The sequence below is a fragment of the Melanostigma gelatinosum genome, assembly GCF_949748355.1.
Source record: "Melanostigma gelatinosum genome assembly, chromosome: 22".
Lineage (NCBI taxonomy): Eukaryota > Metazoa > Chordata > Actinopteri > Perciformes > Zoarcidae > Melanostigma > Melanostigma gelatinosum.
The window spans coordinates 4,865,123-4,880,564 of record NC_136655.1 but is presented as its reverse complement, the minus strand read 5'-3'; positions in this window follow the sequence as shown (position 1 = coordinate 4,880,564).

The window sequence follows — 15,442 nt, the reverse complement described above, 5'->3', positions numbered from 1 at the left end:
AACGGTCACACTATAGCATGTCGAAAAAAGTCAAAAACGGTCATAGTATAGCATGTCGAAAAAAGGACAAACAGTCACAGTATAGCATGTCGAAAAATGTCAAAAACGGTCATAGTATAGCATGTCGAAAAATGTCAAAAACGGTTATAGTATAGCATGTCGAAAAAAGTCAAAAACAGTCATAGTATAGCATGTCGAAAAAAGTAAAAAACGGTCATAGTATAGCATGTCGAAGAATGTAAAAAAGTCATAGTATAGCATGTCGAAATATGTCAAAAACGGTCATAGTATAGCATGTCGAAAAATGTAAAAAAGTCATAGTATAGCGTGTCGAATAAAGTCTAAAACGGTCATAGTATAGCATGTCGAAATAAATCTAAAACGGTCATAGTATAGCATGTCGAAGAATGTAAAAAAGTGATAGTATAGCATGTCGAAATATGTCAAAAACGGTCATAGTATAGCATGTCGAAAAATGTAAAAAAGTCATAGTATAGCGTGTCGAATAAAGTCTAAAACGGTCATAGTATAGCATGTCGAAGAATGTAAAAAAGTCATCGTATAGCATGTCGAAAAAAGTAAAAAACGGTCATAGTATAGCATGTCGAAGAATGTAAAAAAGTCATAGTATAGCATGTCGAAATATGTCAAAAACGGTCATAGTATAGCATGTCGAAAAAAGGAAAAACAGTCATAGTATAGCGTGTCGAATGAAGTAAGAAACAGTCATAGTATAGCATGTCGAAAAAAGTCGAAAAACGGTCATAGTATAGCATGTCGAAAAAGTCAAAAACAGTCATAGTATAGCATGTCGAAAAAAGTCAAAAACAGTCATAGTATAGCATGTCGAAAAATGTAAAAAACAGTCATAGTATAGCATGTCGAAAAATGTAAAAAACAGTCATAGTATAGCATGTCGAAAAAAGTCAAAAACAGTCATAGTATAGCGTGTCGAAAAATGTAAAAAACAGTCATAGTATAGCGTGTCGAAAAATGTAAAAAACAGTCATAGTATAGCATGTCGAAAAATGTAAAAAACAGTCATAGTATAGCATGTCGAAAAATGTAAAAAACAGTCATAGTATAGCATGTCGAAAAATGTAAAAAACAGTCATAGTATAGCATGTCGAAAAATGTAAAAAACTGTCATAGTATAGCATGTCGAAATAAATCTAAAACGGTCATAGTATAGCATGTCGAAAAAAGTTAAAAACAGTCATAGTATAGCATGTCGAAAAAGTCAAAAACAGTCATAGAATAGCATGTCGAAAAAAAGTCAAAAACGGTCATAGTATAGCATGTCGAAAAAAGTCAAAAACAGTCATAGTATAGCATGTCGAAAAATGTAAAAAACAGTCATAGTATAGCATGTCGAAAAAAGTCGAAAAACGGTCATAGTATAGCATGTCGAAAAAGTCAAAAACAGTCATAGTATAGCATGTCGAAAAAAAGTCAAAAACGGTCATAGTATAGCATGTCGAAAAAAGTCAAAAACAGTCATAGTATAGCATGTCGAAAAATGTAAAAAACAGTCATAGTATAGCATGTCGAAAAATGTAAAAAACAGTCATAGTATAGCATGTCGAAAAATGTAAAAAACAGTCATAGTATAGCATGTCGAAATAAATCTAAAACGGTCATAGTATAGCATGTCGAAAAATGTAAAAAACAGTCATAGTATAGCATGTCGAAAAATGTAAAAAACAGTCATAGTATAGCATGTCGAAATAAATCTAAAACGGTCATAGTATAGCATGTCGAAAAAAGTAAAAAACGGTCATAGTATAGCATGTCGAAGAATGTAAAAAAGTCATAGTATAGCATGTCGAAATATGTCAAAAACGGTCATAGTATAGCATGTCGAAAAAAGGAAAAACAGTCATAGTATAGCGTGTCGAATGAAGTAAGAAACAGTCATAGTATAGCATGTCGAAAAAAGTCGAAAAACGGTCATAGTATAGCATGTCGAAAAAGTCAAAAACAGTCATAGTATAGCATGTCGAAAAAAGTCAAAAACAGTCATAGTATAGCATGTCGAAAAATGTAAAAAACAGTCATAGTATAGCATGTCGAAAAATGTAAAAAACAGTCATAGTATAGCATGTCGAAAAAAGTCAAAAACAGTCATAGTATAGCATGTCGAAAAATGTAAAAAACAGTCATAGTATAGCATGTCGAAAAATGTAAAAAACAGTCATAGTATAGCATGTCGAAAAATGTAAAAAACAGTCATAGTATAGCATGTCGAAAAATGTAAAAAACAGTCATAGTATAGCATGTCGAAAAATGTAAAAAACAGTCATAGTATAGCATGTCGAAAAATGTAAAAAACAGTCATAGTATAGCATGTCGAAATAAATCTAAAACGGTCATAGTATAGCATGTCGAAAAAAGTTAAAAACAGTCATAGTATAGCATGTCGAAAAAGTCAAAAACAGTCATAGAATAGCATGTCGAAAAAATGTAAAAAAGTCATAGTATAGCATGTCGAAAAATGTAAAAAAACAGTCATAGTATAGCATGTCGAAATAAATCTAAAACGGTCATAGTATAGCATGTCGAAAAATGTAAAAAACAGTCATAGTATAGCATGTCGAAATAAATCTAAAACGGTCATAGTATAGCATGTCGAAAAAAGTCAAAAACGGTCATAGTATAGCATGTCGAAAAAAGTCAAAAACGGTCATAGTATAGCATGTCGAAATATATCTAAAACGGTCATAGTATAGCATGTCGAAAAATGTAAAAAACAGTCATAGTATAGCATGTCGAAAAATGTAAAAAACAGTCATAGTATAGCATGTCGAAATAAATCTAAAACGGTCATAGTATAGCATGTCGAAAAATGTAAAAAACAGTCATAGTATAGCATGTCGAAATAAATCTAAAACGGTCATAGTATAGCATGTCGAAAAAAGTCAAAAACGGTCATAGTATAGCATGTCGAAAAAAGTCAAAAACGGTCATAGTATAGCGTGTCGAAAAAAGTCAAAAACAGTCATAGTATAGCATGTCGAAAAAAGTCAAAAACAGTCATAGTATAGCATGTTGAAAAAAATAAAACGGTCATAGTATAGCATGTCGAAAAAAGTCATTCAATCAGGAGAAACTTCATTAGAATTTCACAATCATTTATTACACATTGTACAAATTTGAATAGTGCAACGTCTTTGGTGATTGGACTCCATCCTGAAGGAAGACAATCGAGGGCTGATGATGCTGAGGTCAGATAAGGCATAATCCCGCTGGAGTCCGGTCGTGGTGTTGATGAAGGGAGTTGCTACAGAGTCAAAAACGGTCATAGAATAGCATGTCGAATAAAGTCAAAAACAGTCACAGTATAGCATGTCGAATAAAGTCAAAAACGGTCATAGTATAGCATGTCTAAAACAGTCATAGTATAGCATGTCGAAAAAAGTCATTCAATCAGGAGAAACTTCATTAGAATTTCACAATCATTTATTACAAATTTGAATCGTGCAACGTCTTTGGTGATTGGACTCCATCCTGAAGGAAGACAATCGAGGGCTGATGATGCTGAGGTCAGATAAGGCATAAACCCGCTGGAGTCCAGCCACTGGTCGTGGTGTTGATGAAGGGAGTTGCTACAGAGTTATAAACAGCATAGTACAGCATGAAGGAAAAACAGTCATAGTGTAGTGTGTCGAAAAAAGTCAAAAACTGTCATAGTATAGCATGTCGAAAAAAGGACAAACAGTCACAGTATAGCATGTCGAAAAATGTCAAAAACGGTCATAGTATAGCATGTCGAAAAATGTCAAAAACGGTTATAGTATAGCATGTCGAAAAAAGTCAAAAACAGTCATAGTATAGCATGTCGAAAAAAGTAAAAAACGGTCATAGTATAGCATGTCGAAGAATGTAAAAAAGTCATAGTATAGCATGTCGAAATATGTCAAAAACGGTCATAGTATAGCATGTCGAAAAATGTAAAAAAGTCATAGTATAGCGTGTCGAATAAAGTCTAAAACAGTCATAGTATAGCATGTCGAAATAAATCTAAAACGGTCATAGTATAGCATGTCGAAGAATGTAAAAAAGTGATAGTATAGCATATCGAAATATGTCAAAAACGGTCATAGTATAGCATGTCGAAAAATGTAAAAAAGTCATAGTATAGCGTGTCGAATAAAGTCTAAAACGGTCATAGTATAGCATGTCGAAGAATGTAAAAAAGTCATCGTATAGCATGTCGAAATATGTCAAAAACGGTCATAGTATAGCATGTCGAAGAATGTAAAAAAGTCATAGTATAGCATGTCGAAATATGTCAAAAACGGTCATAGTATAGCATGTCGAAAAAGTAAAAAACGGTCATAGTATAGCATGTCGAAGAATGTAAAAAAGTCATAGTATAGCATGTCGAAATATGTCAAAAACGGTCATAGTATAGCATGTCGAAAAAAGGAAAAACAGTCATAGTATAGCGTGTCGAATGAAGTAAGAAACAGTCATAGTATAGCATGTCGAAAAAAGTCGAAAAACGGTCATAGTATAGCATGTCGAAAAAGTCAAAAACAGTCATAGTATAGCATGTCGAAAAAAGTCAAAAACAGTCATAGTATAGCATGTCGAAAAATGTAAAAAACAGTCATAGTATAGCATGTCGAAAAATGTAAAAAACAGTCATAGTATAGCATGTCGAAAAAAGTCAAAAACAGTCATAGTATAGCATGTCGAAAAATGTAAAAAACAGTCATAGTATAGCATGTCGAAAAATGTAAAAAACAGTCATAGTATAGCATGTCGAAAAATGTAAAAAACAGTCATAGTATAGCATGTCGAAAAATGTAAAAAACAGTCATAGTATAGCATGTCGAAAAATGTAAAAAACAGTCATAGTATAGCATGTCGAAAAATGTAAAAAACAGTCATAGTATAGCATGTCGAAATAAATCTAAAACGGTCATAGTATAGCATGTCGAAAAAAGTTAAAAACAGTCATAGTATAGCATGTCGAAAAAGTCAAAAACAGTCATAGAATAGCATGTCGAAAAAAAGTCAAAAACGGTCATAGTATAGCATGTCGAAAAAAGTCAAAAACAGTCATAGTATAGCATGTCGAAAAATGTAAAAAACAGTCATAGTATAGCATGTCGAAAAAAGTCGAAAAACGGTCATAGTATAGCATGTCGAAAAAGTCAAAAACAGTCATAGTATAGCATGTCGAAAAAAAGTCAAAAACGGTCATAGTATAGCATGTCGAAAAAAGTCAAAAACAGTCATAGTATAGCATGTCGAAAAATGTAAAAAACAGTCATAGTATAGCATGTCGAAAAATGTAAAAAACAGTCATAGTATAGCATGTCGAAAAATGTAAAAAACAGTCATAGTATAGCATGTCGAAATAAATCTAAAACGGTCATAGTATAGCATGTCGAAAAATGTAAAAAACAGTCATAGTATAGCATGTCGAAAAATGTAAAAAACAGTCATAGTATAGCATGTCGAAATAAATCTAAAACGGTCATAGTATAGCATGTCGAAAAAAGTAAAAAACGGTCATAGTATAGCATGTCGAAGAATGTAAAAAAGTCATAGTATAGCATGTCGAAATATGTCAAAAACGGTCATAGTATAGCATGTCGAAAAAAGGAAAAACAGTCATAGTATAGCGTGTCGAATGAAGTAAGAAACAGTCATAGTATAGCATGTCGAAAAAAGTCGAAAAACGGTCATAGTATAGCATGTCGAAAAAGTCAAAAACAGTCATAGTATAGCATGTCGAAAAAAGTCAAAAACAGTCATAGTATAGCATGTCGAAAAATGTAAAAAACAGTCATAGTATAGCATGTCGAAAAATGTAAAAAACAGTCATAGTATAGCATGTCGAAAAAAGTCAAAAACAGTCATAGTATAGCATGTCGAAAAATGTAAAAAACAGTCATAGTATAGCATGTCGAAAAATGTAAAAAACAGTCATAGTATAGCATGTCGAAAAATGTAAAAAACAGTCATAGTATAGCATGTCGAAAAATGTAAAAAACAGTCATAGTATAGCATGTCGAAAAATGTAAAAAACAGTCATAGTATAGCATGTCGAAATAAATCTAAAACGGTCATAGTATAGCATGTCGAAAAAAGTTAAAAACAGTCATAGTATAGCATGTCGAAAAAGTCAAAAACAGTCATAGAATAGCATGTCGAAAAAATGTAAAAAACAGTCATAGTATAGCATGTCGAAAAATGTAAAAAAACAGTCATAGTATAGCATGTCGAAATAAATCTAAAACGGTCATAGTATAGCATGTCGAAAAATGTAAAAAACAGTCATAGTATAGCATGTCGAAATAAATCTAAAACGGTCATAGTATAGCATGTCGAAAAAAGTCAAAAACGGTCATAGTATAGCATGTCGAAAAAAGTCAAAAACGGTCATAGTATAGCATGTCGAAATAAATCTAAAACGGTCATAGTATAGCATGTCGAAAAATGTAAAAAACAGTCATAGTATAGCATGTCGAAAAATGTAAAAAACAGTCATAGTATAGCATGTCGAAATAAATCTAAAACGGTCATAGTATAGCATGTCGAAAAATGTAAAAAACAGTCATAGTATAGCATGTCGAAATAAATCTAAAACGGTCATAGTATAGCATGTCGAAAAAAGTCAAAAACGGTCATAGTATAGCATGTCGAAAAAAGTCAAAAACGGTCATAGTATAGCGTGTCGAAAAAAGTCAAAAACAGTCATAGTATAGCATGTTGAAAAAAATAAAACGGTCATAGTATAGCATGTCGAAAAAAGTCATTCAATCAGGAGAAACTTCATTAGAATTTCACAATCATTTATTACACATTGTACAAATTTGAATAGTGCAACGTCTTTGGTGATTGGACTCCATCCTGAAGGAAGACAATCGAGGGCTGATGATGCTGAGGTCAGATAAGGCATAATCCCGCTGGAGTCCGGTCGTGGTGTTGATGAAGGGAGTTGCTACAGAGTCAAAAACGGTCATAGAATAGCATGTAGAATAAAGTCAAAAACAGTCACAGTATAGCATGTCGAATAAAGTCAAAAACGGTCATAGTATAGCATGTCTAAAACAGTCATAGTATAGCATGTCGAAAAAAGTCATTCAATCAGGAGAAACTTCATTAGAATTTCACAATCATTTATTACAAATTTGAATCGTGCAACGTCTTTGGTGATTGGACTCCATCCTGAAGGAAGACAATCGAGGGCTGATGATGCTGAGGTCAGATAAGGCATAAACCCGCTGGAGTCCAGCCACTGGTCGTGGTGTTGATGAAGGGAGTTGCTACAGAGTTATAAACAGCATAGTACAGCATGAAGGAAAAACAGTCATAGTGTAGTGTGTCGAAAAAAGTCAAAAACTGTCATAGTATAGCATGTCGAAAAAAGGACAAACAGTCACAGTATAGCATGTCGAAAAATGTCAAAAACGGTCATAGTATAGCATGTCGAAAAATGTCAAAAACGGTTATAGTATAGCATGTCGAAAAAAGTCAAAAACAGTCATAGTATAGCATGTCGAAAAAAGTAAAAAACGGTCATAGTATAGCATGTCGAAGAATGTAAAAAAGTCATAGTATAGCATGTCGAAATATGTCAAAAACGGTCATAGTATAGCATGTCGAAAAATGTAAAAAAGTCATAGTATAGCGTGTCGAATAAAGTCTAAAACGGTCATAGTATAGCATGTCGAAATAAATCTAAAACGGTCATAGTATAGCATGTCGAAGAATGTAAAAAAGTGATAGTATAGCATGTCGAAATATGTCAAAAACGGTCATAGTATAGCATGTCGAAAAATGTAAAAAAGTCATAGTATAGCGTGTCGAATAAAGTCTAAAACGGTCATAGTATAGCATGTCGAAGAATGTAAAAAAGTCATCGTATAGCATGTCGAAATATGTCAAAAACGGTCATAGTATAGCATGTCGAAGAATGTAAAAAAGTCATAGTATAGCATGTCGAAATATGTCAAAAACGGTCATAGTATAGCATGTCGAAAAAGTAAAAAACGGTCATAGTATAGCATGTCGAAGAATGTAAAAAAGTCATAGTATAGCATGTCGAAATATGTCAAAAACGGTCATAGTATAGCATGTCGAAAAAAGGAAAAACAGTCATAGTATAGCGTGTCGAATGAAGTAAGAAACAGTCATAGTATAGCATGTCGAAAAAAGTCGAAAAACGGTCATAGTATAGCATGTCGAAAAAGTCAAAAACAGTCATAGTATAGCATGTCGAAAAAAGTCAAAAACAGTCATAGTATAGCATGTCGAAAAATGTAAAAAACAGTCATAGTATAGCATGTCGAAAAATGTAAAAAACAGTCATAGTATAGCATGTCGAAAAATGTAAAAAACAGTCATAGTATAGCATGTCGAAAAATGTAAAAAACAGTCATAGTATAGCATGTCGAAAAATGTAAAAAACAGTCATAGTATAGCATGTCGAAAAATGTAAAAAACAGTCATAGTATAGCATGTCGAAATAAATCTAAAACGGTCATAGTATAGCATGTCGAAAAAAGTTAAAAACAGTCATAGTATAGCATGTCGAAAAAGTCAAAAACAGTCATAGAATAGCATGTCGAAAAAAAGTCAAAAACGGTCATAGTATAGCATGTCGAAAAAAGTCAAAAACAGTCATAGTATAGCATGTCGAAAAATGTAAAAAACAGTCATAGTATAGCATGTCGAAAAAAGTCGAAAAACGGTCATAGTATAGCATGTCGAAAAAGTCAAAAACAGTCATAGTATAGCATGTCGAAAAAAAGTCAAAAACGGTCATAGTATAGCATGTCGAAAAAAGTCAAAAACAGTCATAGTATAGCATGTCGAAAAATGTAAAAAACAGTCATAGTATAGCATGTCGAAAAATGTAAAAAACAGTCATAGTATAGCATGTCGAAATAAATCTAAAACGGTCATAGTATAGCATGTCGAAAAATGTAAAAAACAGTCATAGTATAGCATGTCGAAAAATGTAAAAAACAGTCATAGTATAGCATGTCGAAATAAATCTAAAACGGTCATAGTATAGCATGTCGAAAAAAGTAAAAAACGGTCATAGTATAGCATGTCGAAGAATGTAAAAAAGTCATAGTATAGCATGTCGAAATATGTCAAAAACGGTCATAGTATAGCATGTCGAAAAAAGGAAAAACAGTCATAGTATAGCGTGTCGAATGAAGTAAGAAACAGTCATAGTATAGCATGTCGAAAAAAGTCGAAAAACGGTCATAGTATAGCATGTCGAAAAAGTCAAAAACAGTCATAGTATAGCATGTCGAAAAAAGTCAAAAACAGTCATAGTATAGCATGTCGAAAAATGTAAAAAACAGTCATAGTATAGCATGTCGAAAAATGTAAAAAACAGTCATAGTATAGCATGTCGAAAAAAGTCAAAAACAGTCATAGTATAGCATGTCGAAAAATGTAAAAAACAGTCATAGTATAGCATGTCGAAAAATGTAAAAAACAGTCATAGTATAGCATGTCGAAAAATGTAAAAAACAGTCATAGTATAGCATGTCGAAAAATGTAAAAAACAGTCATAGTATAGCATGTCGAAAAATGTAAAAAACAGTCATAGTATAGCATGTCGAGAAATGTAAAAAACAGTCATAGTATAGCATGTCGAAAAAAATCTAAAACGGTCATAGTATAGCATGTCGAAAAAAGTTAAAAACAGTCATAGTATAGCATGTCGAAAAAGTCAAAAACAGTCATAGAATAGCATGTCGAAAAAATGTAAAAAACAGTCATAGTATAGCATGTCGAAAAATGTAAAAAACAGTCATAGTATAGCATGTCGAAATAAATCTAAAACGGTCATAGTATAGCATGTCGAAAAATGTAAAAAACAGTCATAGTATAGCATGTCGAAATAAATCTAAAACGGTCATAGTATAGCATGTCGAAAAAAGTCAAAAACGGTCATAGTATAGCATGTCGAAAAAAGTCAAAAACGGTCATAGTATAGCATGTCGAAATAAATCTAAAACGGTCATAGTATAGCATGTCGAAAAATGTAAAAAACAGTCATAGTATAGCATGTCGAAATAAATCTAAAACGGTCATAGTATAGCATGTCGAAAAATGTAAAAAACAGTCATAGTATAGCATGTCGAAATAAATCTAAAACGGTCATAGTATAGCATGTCGAAAAAAGTCAAAAACGGTCATAGTATAGCATGTCGAAAAAAGTCAAAAACGGTCATAGTATAGCATGTCGAAAAAAGTCAAAAACAGTCATAGTATAGCATGTCGAAAAATGTAAAAAACAGTCATAGTATAGCATGTCGAAAAAAGTCGAAAAACGGTCATAGTATAGCATGTCGAAAAATGTAAAAAACAGTCATAGTATAGCATGTCGAAAAAGTAAAAAACGGTCATAGTATAGCATGTCGAAAAATGTAAAAAACAGTCATAGTATAGCATGTCGAAAAATGTAAAAAACAGTCATAGTATAGCATGTCGAAAAATGTAAAAAACAGTCATAGTATAGCATGTCGAAATAAATCTAAAACGGTCATAGTATAGCATGTCGAAAAATGTAAAAAACAGTCATAGTATAGCGTGTCGAATGAAGTAAGAAACAGTCATAGTATAGCATGTCGAAAAAAGTCAAAAACGGTCACAGTATAGCATGTCGAAAAAAGTCAAAAACGGTCATGGTATAGCTTGTCGAAAAAAGTCAAAAACGGTCATAGTATAGCGTGTCGAAAAACGTCAAAAACAGTCATAGTATAGCATGTCGGAAAAAGTCTAAAACGGTCATAGTATAGCATGTTGAAAAAAATAAAACGGTCATAGTATAGCATGTCGAAAAAAGTCATTCAATCAGGAGAAACTTCATTAGAATTTCACAATCATTTATTACAAATTTGAATCGTGCAACGTCTTTGGTGATTGGACTCCATCCTGAAGGAAGACAATCGAGGGCTGATGATGCTGAGGTCAGATAAGGCATAAACCCGCTGGAGTCCAGCCACTGGTCGTGGTGTTGATGAAGGGAGTTGCTACAGAGTTATAAACAGCATAGTACAGCATGAAGGAAAAACAGTCATAGTGTAGTGTGTCGAAAAAAGTCAAAAACTGTCATAGTATAGCATGTCGAAAAAAGGACAAACAGTCATAGTATAGCATGTCGAAAAAAGTCAAAAACAGTCATAGTATAGCATGTCGAAATAAATCTAAAACGGTCACAGTATAGCATGTCGAAAAATGTCAAAAACGGTCATAGTATAGCATGTCGAAAAATGTCAAAAACGGTTATAGTATAGCATGTCGAAAAAAGTCAAAAACAGTCATAGTATCGCATGTCGAAAAAAGTAAAAAACGGTCATAGCATGTCGAAGAATGTAAAAAAGTCATAGTTTAGCATGTCGAAATATGTCAAAAACGGTCATAGTATAGCATGTCGAAAAATGTAAAAAAGTCATAGTATAGCGTGTCGAATAAAGTCTAAAACGGTCATAGTATAGCATGTCGAAATAAATCTAAAACGGTCATAGTATAGCATGTCGAAATATGTCAAAAACGGTCATAGTATAGCATGTCGAAAAATGTAAAAAAGTCATAGTATAGCGTGTCGAATAAAGTCTAAAACGGTCATAGTATAGCATGTCGAAGAATGTAAAAAAGTCATCGTATAGCATGTCGAAATATGTCAAAAACGGTCATAGTATAGCATGTCGAAGAATGTAAAAAAGTCATAGTATAGCATGTCGAAATATGTCAAAAACAGTCATAGTGTAGTGTGTCGAAAAAAGTCTAAAACGGTCATAGTATAGCATGTCGAAAAAAGGAAAAACAGTCATAGTATAGCGTGTCGAATGAAGTAAGAAACAGTCATAGTATAGCATGTCGAAAAAAGTCAAAAACGGTCACAGTATAGCATGTCGAAAAAAGTCAAAAACGGTCATGGTATAGCTTGTCGAAAAATGTAAAAAAGTCATAGTATAGCATGTCGAAAAAAGTCAAAAACGGTCATGGTATAGCTTGTCGAAAAATGTAAAAAAGTCATAGTATAGCATGTCGAAATATGTCAAAAACGGTCATAGTATAGCATGTCGAAAAATGTAAAAAAGTCATAGTATAGCGTGTCGAATAAAGTCTAAAACGGTCATAGTATAGCATGTCGAAAAAATGTCTAAAACGGTCATAGAATAGCATGTCGAAAAATGTAAAACAGTCATAGTATAGCATGTCGAAAAATGTAAAAAACAGTCATAGTATAGCATGTCGAAAAATGTAAAAAACAGTCATAGTATAGCGTGTCGAATAAAGTCTAAAACGGTCATAGTATAGCATGTCGAAAAAATGTCTAAAACGGTCATAGAATAGCATGTCGAAAAAAGTAAAAAACAGCCTAGTATAGCATGTCGAAAAATGTAAAAAAGTCATAGTATAGCATGTCGAAAAAATGTCTAAAACGGTCATAGAATAGCATGTCGAAAAAAGTCTAAAACGGTCATAGTATAGCATGTCGAAAAATGTAAAAAACAGTCATAGTATAGCATGTCGAAATAAATCTAAAACGGTCATAGTATAGCATGTCGAAAAAAGTCAAAAACAGTCATAGTATAGCATGTCGAAAAAAGTCAAAAACGGTCATAGTATAGCATGTCGAAAAAAGTCAAAAACGGTCATAGTATAGCATGTCGAAAAAAGTCAAAAACAGTCTAGTATAGCATGTCGAAAAATGTAAAAAAGTCATAGTATAGCATGTCGAAAAATGTAAAAAAACAGTCATAGTATAGCATGTCGAAAAAAGTCATTCAATCAGGAGAAACTTCATTAGAATTTCACAATCATTTATTACAAATTTGAATCGTGCAACGTCTTTGGTGATTGGACTCCATCCTGAAGGAAGACAATCGAGGGCTGATGATGCTGAGGTCAGATAAGGCATAAACCCGCTGGAGTCCAGCCACTGGTCGTGGTGTTGATGAAGGGAGTTGCTACAGAGTTATAAACAGCATAGTACAGCATGAAGGAAAAACAGTCATAGTGTAGTGTGTCGAAAAAAGTCAAAAACTGTCATAGTATAGCATGTCGAAAAAAGGACAAACAGTCATAGTATAGCATGTCGAATAAAGTCTAAAACGGTCATAGTATAGCATGTCGAAATAAATCTAAAATGGTCACAGTATAGCATGTCGAAAAATGTCAAAAACGGTCATAGTATAGCATGTCGAAAAATGTCAAAAACGGTTATAGTATAGCATGTCGAAAAAAGTCAAAAACAGTCATAGTATAGCATGTCGAAAAAAGTAAAAAACGGTCATAGTATAGCATGTCGAAGAATGTAAAAAAGTCATAGTTTAGCATGTCGAAATATGTCAAAAACGGTCATAGTATAGCATGTCGAAAAATGTAAAAAAGTCATAGTATAGCGTGTCGAATAAAGTCTAAAACGGTCATAGTATAGCATGTCGAAATAAATCTAAAACGGTCATAGTATAGCATGTCGAAATATGTCAAAAACGGTCATAGTATAGCATGTCGAAAAATGTAAAAAAGTCATAGTATAGCGTGTCGAATAAAGTCTAAAACGGTCATAGTATAGCATGTCGAAGAATGTAAAAAAGTCATAGTATAGCATGTCGAAAAAGTCAAAAACAGTCATAGAATAGCATGTCGAAAAAATGTAAAAAACAGTCATAGTATAGCATGTCGAAAAATGTAAAAAAACAGTCATAGTATAGCATGTCGAAATAAATCTAAAACGGTCATAGTATAGCATGTCGAAAAATGTAAAAAACAGTCATAGTATAGCATGTCGAAATAAATCTAAAACGGTCATAGTATAGCATGTCGAAAAAAGTCAAAAACGGTCATAGTATAGCATGTCGAAAAAAGTCAAAAACGGTCATAGTATAGCATGTCGAAATAAATCTAAAACGGTCATAGTATAGCATGTCGAAAAATGTAAAAAACAGTCATAGTATAGCATGTCGAAAAATGTAAAAAACAGTCATAGTATAGCATGTCGAAATAAATCTAAAACGGTCATAGTATAGCATGTCGAAAAATGTAAAAAACAGTCATAGTATAGCATGTCGAAATAAATCTAAAACGGTCATAGTATAGCATGTCGAAAAAAGTCAAAAACGGTCATAGTATAGCGTGTCGAAAAAAGTCAAAAACAGTCATAGTATAGCATGTTGAAAAAAATAAAACGGTCATAGTATAGCATGTCGAAAAAAGTCATTCAATCAGGAGAAACTTCATTAGAATTTCACAATCATTTATTACACATTGTACAAATTTGAATAGTGCAACGTCTTTGGTGATTGGACTCCATCCTGAAGGAAGACAATCGAGGGCTGATGATGCTGAGGTCAGATAAGGCATAATCCCGCTGGAGTCCGGTCGTGGTGTTGATGAAGGGAGTTGCTACAGAGTCAAAAACGGTCATAGAATAGCATGTCGAATAAAGTCAAAAACAGTCACAGTATAGCATGTCGAATAAAGTCAAAAACGGTCATAGTATAGCATGTCTAAAACAGTCATAGTATAGCATGTCGAAAAAAGTCATTCAATCAGGAGAAACTTCATTAGAATTTCACAATCATTTATTACAAATTTGAATCGTGCAACGTCTTTGGTGATTGGACTCCATCCTGAAGGAAGACAATCGAGGGCTGATGATGCTGAGGTCAGATAAGGCATAAACCCGCTGGAGTCCAGCCACTGGTCGTGGTGTTGATGAAGGGAGTTGCTACAGAGTTATAAACAGCATAGTACAGCATGAAGGAAAAACAGTCATAGTGTAGTGTGTCGAAAAAAGTCAAAAACTGTCATAGTATAGCATGTCGAAAAAAGGACAAACAGTCACAGTATAGCATGTCGAAAAATGTCAAAAACGGTCATAGTATAGCATGTCGAAAAATGTCAAAAACGGTTATAGTATAGCATGTCGAAAAAAGTCAAAAACAGTCATAGTATAGCATGTCGAAAAAAGTAAAAAACGGTCATAGTATAGCATGTCGAAGAATGTAAAAAAGTCATAGTATAGCATGTCGAAATATGTCAAAAACGGTCATAGTATAGCATGTCGAAAAATGTAAAAAAGTCATAGTATAGCGTGTCGAATAAAGTCTAAAACGGTCATAGTATAGCATGTCGAAATAAATCTAAAACGGTCATAGTATAGCATGTCGAAGAATGTAAAAAAGTGATAGTATAGCATGTCGAAATATGTCAAAAACGGTCATAGTATAGCATGTCGAAAAATGTAAAAAAGTCATAGTATAGCGTGTCGAATAAAGTCTAAAACGGTCATAGTATAGCATGTCGAAGAATGTAAAAAAGTCATCGTATAGCATGTCGAAATATGTCAAAAACGGTCATAGTATAGCATGTCGAAGAATGTAAAAAAGTCATAGTATAGCATGTCGAAATATGTCAAAAACGGTCATAGTATAGCATGTCGAAA